The following is a 12248-nucleotide window of genomic DNA, read 5'->3' as shown; positions in this document are numbered from 1 at the left end:
GCCCTGGTCCGGGAAGATCCCACATGCCCCAGAGCAGCTAAGCCTGTGAGCCACAACTACTGAGCCTGCGCTCTAGAGCCTGCGAGCAACAGCTACTGAAGCCCGCACGCCTAGAGCCCGTGCTCCACAACAAGAAGCCCACGCACCGTAACAAAGAGTAGCCCCCACTCGCTGCAACTAAAGAAAGCCGGTGCCCAGCAACAAAGACCCAACTCGGCCAAATAAATAAATATATATATATATTTTAAAAAAAGAAAGCAAGAGAGAAATTTATAGTAAGAATTTAGTCTACCTATAGACTCAAATGTAAGGCAGATCTCTCTTTTCTGAAATAAAATTTTTAAAGAAAAAAGTCACTTTATATTTGGGCATACAGTACATACTATTTTCTTGATGTTTCAGGGCCATCACTGGGATCATCAATTATTATGCAGAAGACTGGAAAAGTATAGGACAAACTGTTTCTTCACAGTACAACTTTAAAAAACTAAAAACAGGGGGCTGGGTTAGAATTACATCAATTACCTAAGAAGAGTAAATAACCACATTCTCATAGGAGGAAAAAAAGTTAGGAAGAACTCAGTTCTTATAAGTGAGATAAGAACTAAGGCAGAGGGATATCAACCATTTCTAAAAGACTTTGAAATCATCAATCCCTGTTGCTTTCATCTTTTTTGATACTTAGTAAAACAAAACTTGAACTTGCATTTCCCCCCCCTTCTTTAGAACACATCTATTCCCATTACTTTTTACTGCATCTAGAATAAGACATTAAAATACATTTTGTTCCCCCAAATATAGTATGTCAGATTCCAAAAAAATAAAAACCTTTCTTAACGTATGTTCTCCAACCAAAGATTAAACAAACCATCATACTATATGCTATAACCAAATTTGCCCCTAACAGTAAACCAATTGTTTAAAAACTACAAAATGTAGGTTGAGAGTCCGCCTGCCCATGCAGGGGACACGGGTTCGTGCCCCGGTCCGGGAAGATCCCACATGCCGTGGAGCGGCTAGGCCCGTGAGCCATGGCTGCTGAGCCTGCGCATCCGGAGCCTGCGCATCCGGAGCCTGTACTCCGCAACGGGAGAGGCCCGCATACCGCAAAAAAAAAAAAAAAAAAAAAAAAAAAAAAAAAAAAAAAAACTACAAAATTTAACAATTACTAAATAAAAGTTACTTCTGGGACATCATGAAAATGAAAAGTTTAAATATCTCTTAAATACAAATTTCTGAGATCAAGATGGGGTCATATTTTTCTCATCAGGCCAAGAGAATTTTTCCTCTACTTAGGAAAAAAGATACTGTTTAAAATGTTGCATTCTAGATTATGCATACTTCCTAATAATCAAAAACATAAATCAACTAACAGGTGAATTCTGTTCAAAATACAGAACTTCCTAAAAACACATCTGGGAGACAATCTCTCTCTGCCCCACTCAGCCAGTCGCCTGTGGTACTGCATGTTTTCATGCACATTGCGAATGCCCCACTGCAAGTCACACTGAGCTATTATTGCTCCTCTTTAACCAAGAGTCAGAATGTCTTTATTCATCTGGGGAAAAAAAGTATAAACTGCCTCCAGACCTATGTTTTCTACTTCTTTTTCAATTCAAGGTATACTTTTAAATTTCAACACCAGTTGGTATACTTTTTAAGGAATGGGTACAGGTTGAGGGGTGAAAAAATGCCACCATAGGTAAAAGTAGACGAAAAACTGTTGTTCTAACAACACAACACTAATAGTGGAGAATAGAGAGTTTCAAAAGAATGTTTTAATATATCAGTAAATAAGAAAATAAGAGGCAAAAAGGCACTGTGCTCTTTGGCAGCTGGAGAAAGGAACCATAGCAGGTGATCTAACTAAGCAAAAGAAAACTAACCAAATAGAATTTGGCCTAATAGGAAATTAATTACTGACCCTGTTGGTCAATAGAGGGTTAAATTTTTTTCATCAAAAATTAATATTCTCAACTACTACCATCAACTCCTAAGGTACTTTAAAGCATTTCCATTTAAGTTCAGGTTTTAAATGGTTGTTTGGTTTTTTTTTTTTGCGGTACGCGGGCCTCTCACTGTTGTGGCCTCTCCCGTTGCGGAGCACAGACTCCGGACACGCAGGCTCAGTGGCCATGGTTCACGGGCCCAGCCGCTCCGCGGCATGTGGGATCTTCCCGGACCGGGGCACGAACCTGTGTCCCCTGCATCGGCAGGCGGACTCTCAACCACTGCGCCACCAGGGAAGCCCTAAATGGTTTTTTACATTTCTAATTCATCTTCAGCCAACTATTCCTGTATTTCTAGGGTTTTCATCCTATATATTTTTTTCTCCTTATTTTCAGAGTATTTTTCCAACTCTTCTATGTTTGAGATAGGGAAAAACCAGTACATAAAATGTATGTAAATATAATGTGAATGGTCAATAACTGAAATGAGGATAAGCTTGAACAACCTAAAGAGCTATAAAATCATAAAATCACCAAGTTTCCAAAACTAGAAAACTTGATTTGGTAATATTCACTTTAACCAAACTGTTCTGTTGAAAAATTTCCTTTAACACAAATTTTGGCATGAAGGTCATATCTGTATAGTAATCAATAACCTTCACAAGGTATTTTAATTCAGATTTAATATATGGTGGCTGATAGACAAGGCCTCAAAAAATTTAATGTAGGAAGTTGAAAAAATAAACCAGGGACACAGACTGATCAAGGATGGGGGAAGAGCAGAGATCTTATTTTTTCTACTAATGGTAAGAAATCCTGGGACTTAACTAATCCTGTTGCCCAACTCTAAGCAAAGGCTGCAGACTATTAGCCCCGTGAGGCCTCCAACACCAACTGGGGTGCAGCCTGTGCCACCTAAAAACTACTCCAAAGTATCATTCAGATGTCTGTGCTGCTCACCATTGCCATTACTGGCAACTGTCCAAAATAAAGTTCCTCCTGATTTTTTTCTCTGTGTTTCTTTTGTTCACACCATACCATCCTCAGGCTGTTCTCCTCCCTCCCAATCCTCTTCATTGAGGCCTGCAGAATTCCCATTATAAAAAATAAAAAAAAAATTCACCCTTCTTTCCTGTGTGCACACGCGTGGGCACGCACACACACACATTTTAGCTCTTCACAGAATGCTGTCTTCATCTCTCTAGCTTAATTAAATCTTAGTCCTCCTGAAGGACAACACTTCTGAAACACTTTTTCCAAAGTTGACGAAGCTCATTTTTCCACACTCCACTATTTGAGCAGAAAAGGCTACAGTCTTTCAGCTCCCCACTACCACTTCCAACATCATCACTCCCATGAAGAAGAAAATGCTTCCTCGTTTGAGGTTCATGACTTCTGGCTAGTTTATTCTTGTCCCAGCCATCTACTAAATTTCTGGTCATCTCTCACATGAAACTCAGTTTCCTGGTTTGAAAGCCTTCTCCACTCTAAGCACCACCATCATCAATGTCCATGTAGATGACCTATGTAAACCCAAGAACTGAGAGGTATGAGCTCCATTCTACTTCAACTCCCCTAGCCTTAGCCATAATTTCTGCTCCAGCTCTGAAATCATGAATTCTAATCTCTTACTCCATGATCAAAATCTCTAATCCTTTCAGATTCAGTCCCTTTTCTTCATCTGTTCTCCAATTATATCAAGAACGTGGACAGCCTCTCCTAACCAACCCCCTTCTGGATACCTTTGCTTGCTGCAATTCTGAAGTCCCTGCATCGGCAGGCGGTCTCTCAACCACTGCGCCACCAGGGAAGCCCCCCACCCACTTTTTAAACAACATCCTGAATTGTTTAAAGTCCTTTTGTCCTTCTACCCTACTTACAAAACTCCGATTCTTGGATGAGTTAGTTTCTAAACTTGGATGCTAAGTATAAAATCATCAAAACAGGGCTTCCCTGGTGGTGCAGTGGTTGAGAGTCCGCCTGCCGATGCAGGGGACACGGGTTCATGCCCCGGCCCAGGAAGATCCCACATGCCATGGAGCGGCTGGGCCCATGAGCCATGGCCACTGAGCCTGCGCATCCGGAGCCTGTGCTCCACAACAGGAGAGGCCACAACAGTGAGAGGCCCGCGTACCGCAAAAAAAAAAAAAAACCATCAAAACAGCTCAGTGCTACTACAAATTCATGGTCTCCAACTTAGTTGGTCACTAGCACTTGCCATCAATCCTATTCAACGTTCTAGTCTGTGCTCTCTCCCATTCTCCTCAGTGGAGATTTCAAATGATCACCTCTTCCTTGAACCCTACACTTAATTTCTCCCTTACTCAGTAGTCAACTTGAATCTTTTTCAGAGAAAATTGAGACCTTCAGACCAAATGTCACTTTTCTGTCCCTCTCCATCCACATCTATGCCAGTATCCACTTTACATTTCTTCCTATCAAGGAAGAGGTATTCCATCCATCCAATACTAAACATTCTACTGTGCTCTGAATCCCACTATCCCAACCTCTTCACTTCAGTTCACCCTTCCCAACCACCCATGCCTCTATTCTGTTTCTTCTGCCTCTGACTCTCCATTGGTTCTTCCCTTTGAGCAGATAAACATACAGCCAGCCCTCCACAACCACAGGCCTGCCTGTGCAGATTCAACCAACCTCGGATAGAAAATATTTTAAAAATAAAGTTCCAAAAAGCAAAACTTGCATTTGCCTCTCTGGCAACTATTCACATGGCATTTACATTGTATTAGGTATTATAAGTAATTTAGAGATGATTTAAAGTAAATGTGAGGATATAGGTAGGTTATATGCAAATACTAAAACATTTTACATAAAGGACTTGAGCATCCACAGATTTTGGAATGGGGAGGGGTATCCTGGAACCAAATCCCCACAGATACCGAGGGGAGACTGTACTAAAGTCTCTATGATCTTAAAAACAACCCCAACAAGTAATTCTCCCTTACTTCTCATCCCTGTTTTTACCATATATATCCCTTATTTTACAACTAAGCTTCTTGAAAGAGTAATCTACAGGGTAAAGCTTCATTTTATCACTTTTTTGTCTACTTTCCTCAATCCACATTTATCTGGCTTCTGCTCTATTCCTTCACCTGATATCTCTCTCCTCTCTTGGGTCCTTGAACTCACTCACCTGGTTTTTCTCTTAATTCTCTGGTCATACCTGATCAACCTATTTCATGAACTTCTAGTCCTTTTTCTGGTCCTAGGACAGTGTGACCTAGGATTCTGTCCTTGGCCCTCATATCACACTCCTCTCATTCATAACTATGGCTTCAACTAAAATCTGTATTTTGTGGACTCCCAAATATATTATTCAGTCCAGACCCTGCCCCTAACTAAACTCCAAATCCTTATTAAACTATCAAATACCTTCATTTGGATGTTCCATAAGTATCTTAAACTTAATATGTCTAAAACTTAATGTCCTCTAAACTATCACCAATATAGCTACTCATCTGGAAATTATCCTAGAAGTCTTTTTCTTCCTTGCCCTAACATGGTCAATAGGTCCTAAATAATTCTCTGATCTGGTTTTGTCCCTTTGGTCCTGGGACACTGAATAAGGACTTTTTTTTTTTTTTCTCTAAAATTACTAAAATCTTTTCAATTTTGCCCATGCTTCACAATAACTCAGAATACTTTTTAAAATTCAAATCTCAACATCCTCCTGTTTCAAGACAGGCTTCATCATATAAAATCCAAATTGTGTCTCTTAACATACCATATGAGATCCCTTGTAATCTGACCCTTCCCTACATTTCCAACCCTCATCTTTTGCCACTAACTCACATTCCGGACACATCCTATACCTCAGATAGTTAATCTTCATTTTTAAAGTTACATCACTTTAAAAAAATCTCTGTACTTTGCACGCCCTATTATTTGGGGGTACACTAGTCCCACCTTTTGCCTAACTTCTCCTTGTCCTTAAACCTCATTTCAGTGTTCCAATTCTTGAAAATGTTTCCTGTTCCCAGGCTAGGTTAATGGTGCCCCCTCCTTGTGGTCCCATAGTAAAGCATTTGATGCACACCTACATCATGGCACTTATCAATTGTACTGTAAGTATCTTGTCTCCCCCTCAAGCTTATGAGCTCCTTGAAGGCGAGGGAGCTGTCTTTCATCTCTACATACCTAGTGATTTGAACATGTATACTAATGTCTACTGAATTAATGATACATTAGTTACAGTTTCTAAATTACTTATAACACTAATTTATGTAGCAATGACAATATATTTATAGTGCTTTACTTACAGTTTACAAACTGCTTTCACGTACATAACGCTATGATTCTCAGAGACATCCTGTGAGTTCAGTAGGGCAAGTTTTATCTCAATTGCACAAATAGGATAACACGTTCAGATAAGTTAATGGCTCTCTCAAGGTGTTTCAACTAGTAAGGGGTAGAGCCATGATTGAAGCTGAGTTCTTCAGAATGCTACTCCAGTACTATCTGTCTTATACCAACACAATGACAATGCTCTTCTGACTAAAAGAGTCATCAAAACTCTCCTCTTCACCAAGAACGGTATAACCCCTTCAGATGCCACAGGTCGAAGCATGCTCTAAAGAAAGATTCAGCAGATCCTACAACACTGTCTTCAAAATTTCCAGGTATCCCTTGGATTCCTTTTAATTTGTGGTGGTTCTTTGAACACAATAGCCTTCCCTCAAAAACTGGTTCCCCTTCCTGGCTTATTTTTGTTATGGTATCATCATTCTCTGTTACTCTGACTTAAAATTTTGGTGTCATTGTTCTCTTTCTGGACTCTAAGTCCTACTGATTCTTCAAATTCTCTTTTTTTTTTTTTTAACACCTCCATTGCTGCAATGTTAGTTCAAGTTCTTATTACTTTGTGTACGAGAAAACTCTAACTAAAATCTCTACTTTCCCTCCCCTTTTTTGTACAAAGCATAGGTAGATAAATCTACCCAAAAATTTGGGGTGGTTTCTTAAGGACTAAAGAATAAAGGGAACAAAAGCCTGAAACTTATTTTCAAAGTCTTTCTTAACCATTCCCAGTATCTTCCATGTCACTCCAATCTCTTCTGCTTTCAACTACCAATGCTCAAACAATCACTAAAGCAAAATTAGTCTGATTACTGTTTTCTCAAAAAGGTTTGCTCTTCCACCTGTTTCATCCCACACCCAGTCACTGATCCAATATATCTACTTTCTAATATTACTCAGAATTTGTGTCATATCTGGTTTTTCTCCTTCTCTTAATTCATACTGTGGTCATTCTGCACTTGGACTACTCCATTAATCTTCTGACATCCTGATTTAAGCCTCTCCCATTATAATATTTCATTCTACACAATATCACGTTAGCTTTCAAAAACCAAAATACTGGGTCATTCCTTTACTTTAAAACCTTCAATAATAATAATGGTGATGGCTACCATTAGTTGAGTACTTACCATGTGTCAGGCCAGGCACTGCGGTACAAATTTTACATGAATTGTCTCTATTAATCCTTCAAAAATCCCATATTATTAACTCTATTTTGCAGATGAGAAAATTGAGGGTTGGTGATATTAAGTATCTTGTCCTCAGTGAAAAGGTTAAAGTAGAACTAGGTTCAAACCCAGGCAGTCTGACTCCAGAGGCGTAATCATCCAGTGTTCTTAATCATCCAGAGGCTATACTGCTTAGCTTAAGTTTCAGATCCTCAACTTGGTGTACAAAAAATCCTTTCCAACTTCATCTCCTGCTTGCCAAGAACTTTACACAATACTGTCACACATTTCAGGCTTTTTTCAAACTCCATGCCTTTCTGCTACTGTTTTCTCTACCAGAAAATATTTTCTCTACCCCAGCCCTACCTTATATCTGAAGAAATTCTACTCATCCTTTAAGGCTCCGCTCAAAACATAATCCTTTCAGTAAAGTTTCCCTCCAATTAAGACAGTTAATTCCTTTTTTACAGCTCCAACAGCACTTTGTACCTAATTCATTATATTATTTATTTGCAATAATGTCTCCCCCACCAGACTGTCTCCAAGAGAATCTATCTTACTTATTTCAATTCTGTATCCCTAATGCCTAGTATTATGTCTGGTACAAAGCACATACTCGATAAATGTTGCACAAATAAATGGTCCCAATCTTTTGCTTATTTGAATCTTACCCATTCTTCAAGACCTCTTTCCTCCTATACAAACCCTTGCTACACCACTCTAGTCCAGAATCATCACTACCTCCTTTGAACTCAGCTTGCTGGGTCTGCCACTTATCTGGCAATTATTAATCACACCCAGCCTTATGACATAAATGATTAACTTTTTATGAGTACTTATTTCCCCAAGGACCAAGACTGTAGTTTATCTTTCACACTTCTGTTGTTTCCCTACAGTTTTTAGCTATACAGCAGGCATTAAATAAATATTTGCTATTTGATTACTCTGAATTTCCAAAATAAATTTTACATACAAGGATGCCAATTAGCTTTAGCTTATTTCATCTCTGTGTATAAACATTTTTATAATGAAATGAAGTCATATGATTGGCACTAAAACACACCTCATCTAATAAATCAAAATTCTTTCACCAAACTTTTCCTTATAACTCTTGCCAATTCATTCAATAGCTCCGAACCTAAAGCTTTTGCCTCACTACTGAACAGCTGTATTTCCTCCTTGGCATTTTCCTTCTAAGATGACCTGTTGCCAGTGTTCTCTTTCCTTCTCACGCTCTCTCTCTCTCTCTCTCTCTCTCTCTCTCTCTCTCTCACACACACACACACACACACACACACACACACACAAATATTCTCTGTTCCTTTGCTTTCTATAGGACACATGGTACTAAAGATTTATTTTAGTATGCTGAACAGTTTAATGAAGGTGGAAAGAAAAAGAAAAATCATTTTCAAGAGTTATCTTTTTTAGATAGGTAAGTCCACAAAATAGCTTTTGTAAACAAAAATTCAAGTTGCTTTAAAATATAATGAAATAGAACTAGTAAAAAAACATTGAAGTAGCTATGTGACCCCGAGACCTATGTGGGTCATCTAAAAATCTGTAATGAAAATAGGCAATCCTAATAAAGCTAAGGTACTGGAAAACATGTTAGCCTCAGATTTATAAGCAGGGCAGCTGGCAAGAGAACCTAAATGAATCATAAGGCTGCCCATCAGATATATAATAGCTAAAAAACTTACAACACACACTCTTTAGCATTTTGGTTCAATCTGAAAGTCTGATAATTTAAGAGATAAGGATAATATAACCTATGAAATAAAGAAAACATGTTGAATGCAAAAGTGAGTCACATTGTGGGTGCTAAAATGAACATATACACAATATAGACAATGCATTCTAAGTGATAAAGGTGAATTTTTGTATCAGGAGTAATAGATTTAATAATCTCAAGGGATAATCTAGTTTTACAAATCTGGGACCTGATCTATACGGCAAAAAGTACATTTTAAAAGTATCTGGAAAGAAAAGGAAGTACCTGAACAATTCAGGTCAAGCAAATTTCCAGGCGAGGAGGGAGAGCAATATACATAAATTCAGGGTTTTATGCTTAAATTACACACACCAATTTTGCTGATGTGTCAATAAGGCATTCACACCAATACAATCAGCTGTTTTTCCTAGTTTGTTTCTATTTTCTTATTTTCAACTTCCTATCTTAGCTAAAGATAGAAAAATGCTTAACAGAAAATTGTCAAGAGGGCATACTATCTCACCTAAACCACTTGGGCTACACCAACTTTCAAACAGAATTTGACCAGAGCCAGCAGCTGGAGCAGGCTCAGAACTGAACTGCTTTAACTAACCAGGAAACCTAATCACCCATAATCAGGGATATGGAATTACCAATAATAATTTCAGTGAATAGATAATTTATACATGAATCACCTATAGTAACCCACGATCTCAAACTTCACATGATGTGAATTTCAGGCATTTGATATTAAATACAGAAAGACCTATTTCCCCTTCAAAACCTATGTGACCATAAAATATAGGCCTCCTGACTAGAAGTGTAAGAGTATAAAATATAGAGACAACAAGGAAAAGTTTCAGGGAGTAAAAAGACTACTTGTATTCAACGTCAACGATGGTCTCCATAACATTACTACTATGAAATGGTACTGATGCAAAACTAGCACATACTGGACTTAAAAGAAATCTGGATTTTTAACAAGTTAAACCTAAGTTGAACTAGCACTGTGGTCATATATCTTCAGGAAACTGGTGTTCTTTGTCATCAAATGCAACATTAGAGTACAATTATTGACTGAGAAAGACAAGAAAAGCTTGAAGATGAAATCTAAAAGGAGATTTGTATACGAAAGGTAAGTTTCCCAGTAACTTCCAAGGAAGCCAGAGACTCCATGAGTAGCACAAACCAGTCTGTTGCACACTATATCTAAAGCATGTGATCCATATCAGTCATTCCAACTAGCTAACAAATTCCATGAAGAAATGAAAATTGTCTTGAAGAATATACTACAAAGCACATGAGATCTTATATCCATGAGCTCTACGAAACTATAATTTTCTTACCAACAAACTCCTATTTACCTAAATCAAATGACTTTTATTTCATACCAATAAACTGCAACCATGACTGTGTCTTGCATTCAAAACTCACCCCTAAGGAATATGCCTTATGTCTGGAATCTTATTTTTACTGTATTAAAGCAGTACAAGGGAAATATTACCACATGTTTGACAAGAAACAAGAAGATTCACAAGCATAAGGAGAGCATAAACTCACTGTTCAGCAATGTGACTGGTTGTCCCATCTAACAGTAGGGTGAAAAGTACCCAGGGAAATTAACAGACAGCACAAGTATACTGTCAGCAAATTAACAGGCAGCCCATGTCTCCTATTCCCACCCCCAAAGAACTTCAGGATTTCACAATAGGATGAATGCCTGAACTACCAATCATTTTTCTTTCTCTTTTTTAAAAGATTTCTCAGGACAAGGAGTCCATAAACTCTTTTTTAAGTTCATTCCAATAACTGGCCTGAACAGATATACTATTTTTTTAAATTATCTACATAGCCTAGATACAAATTAGTGTTATTATTATTAAAGGAGACTCGAATTGACAAATTAAAATTAAAAAAACACAAAGGAAAAAGGTTTTCTTGTTTTTAAATATTTTAATGGAAACATGTCTTGTCAGATTTCCAAAACTGGGCTAACAGTGTTTACATTGTGCCAGTATACTTAAGAAGCTGAATGAAATAAGTAAAACAAAAGAAGTATCTATCTTTCAAAAATAAATGTGATACAATAAGGAAACCTTTATTCTAAAATGATTTCAATTTATTGACCAAGCTACAGGATAAAGAAAAATCATTTCAAATTATGTTTTTCATCTCCGCAGTAGTGCTTGAAGTTGATGGGCTCTCCCAGAGAGCGTGGAAATCTTAAGCAACTCTCAATTAGCCCACAATTTCTCTATTTTAAATTAATCTGCTGACCTGTGGTCGTTAAACAACCATAAATTCTGCACCAGCTGAGAAATATTTAATGTTTTCTTCTAGGGGGAGTGTGTGGGTGTCTGTCTGCAAAGGAGGGCTAACCCCTCTTGGCCTTTGACCAAAAAGTGTTGACGGTTTTCTACGTAAATGCTTCTTCCTATCCCTGAAGCTTTTTTCTCTTTTATGCTGTCTTTTTTCCATCTATTCTGCACTTAAAGCCGGGGCCCCCAAATTCTGGCTCGTCCCTTCACCCTTGTCCGATCCCATACAGTTCCCCCAATTTCCGCGCGGGGTGACACCTGAGGGCCGAAGGCGAACCCCTGCGGCTGGCGCTAACTAGGCGCGAATAGGGCAGACGGCTGTCATTGGGGAGCAGACGTGGGCCAAAGTCGAGGTGATTTCTGACTGCTCATCGCCCGGCCCCGCGTGGCTGAAGGTCTCCGAGCCCCTCGGTCCGCCCAGGCAAGCCAGGCGTGCAGCTGTCGCGGTGCAGGAAGCTAATCGCGGCCTTTGGGCCGCTTTTGACAGACCGGGCAGGAAAAGAAAGGGGCTTTGCGACTAGTAGCCTCACCCCTTCGGCTAGGAGACCCCCAGGGCGAAACCCCCACCACGGCCAGAAGGCAAGCGAGAGACCGCGGAACCGCCGCCACCGACTCAGCCCAGCCCAGCAGGGGCCCGCCCAGGGGCCACTCCCCAAGGGAGGCAGCCAGTCATTCGCCCGCCCTTCCGGGCCCGCTCCGGAGGGGACGGTCTCCCGCCCGCCCTCACACAGCTACCTCCTCAGGCCAGGCCCTCAGGGTTTCCCCCACCTCTCACCTTTGA

Source organism: Neophocaena asiaeorientalis, unplaced genomic scaffold, assembly GCF_003031525.2.
Source record: "Neophocaena asiaeorientalis asiaeorientalis breed wild unplaced genomic scaffold, Neophocaena_asiaeorientalis_V1.1 scaffold484, whole genome shotgun sequence".
NCBI classification, from domain to species: domain Eukaryota; kingdom Metazoa; phylum Chordata; class Mammalia; order Artiodactyla; family Phocoenidae; genus Neophocaena; species Neophocaena asiaeorientalis.
Note: the sequence above shows the minus strand (reverse complement) of the source record.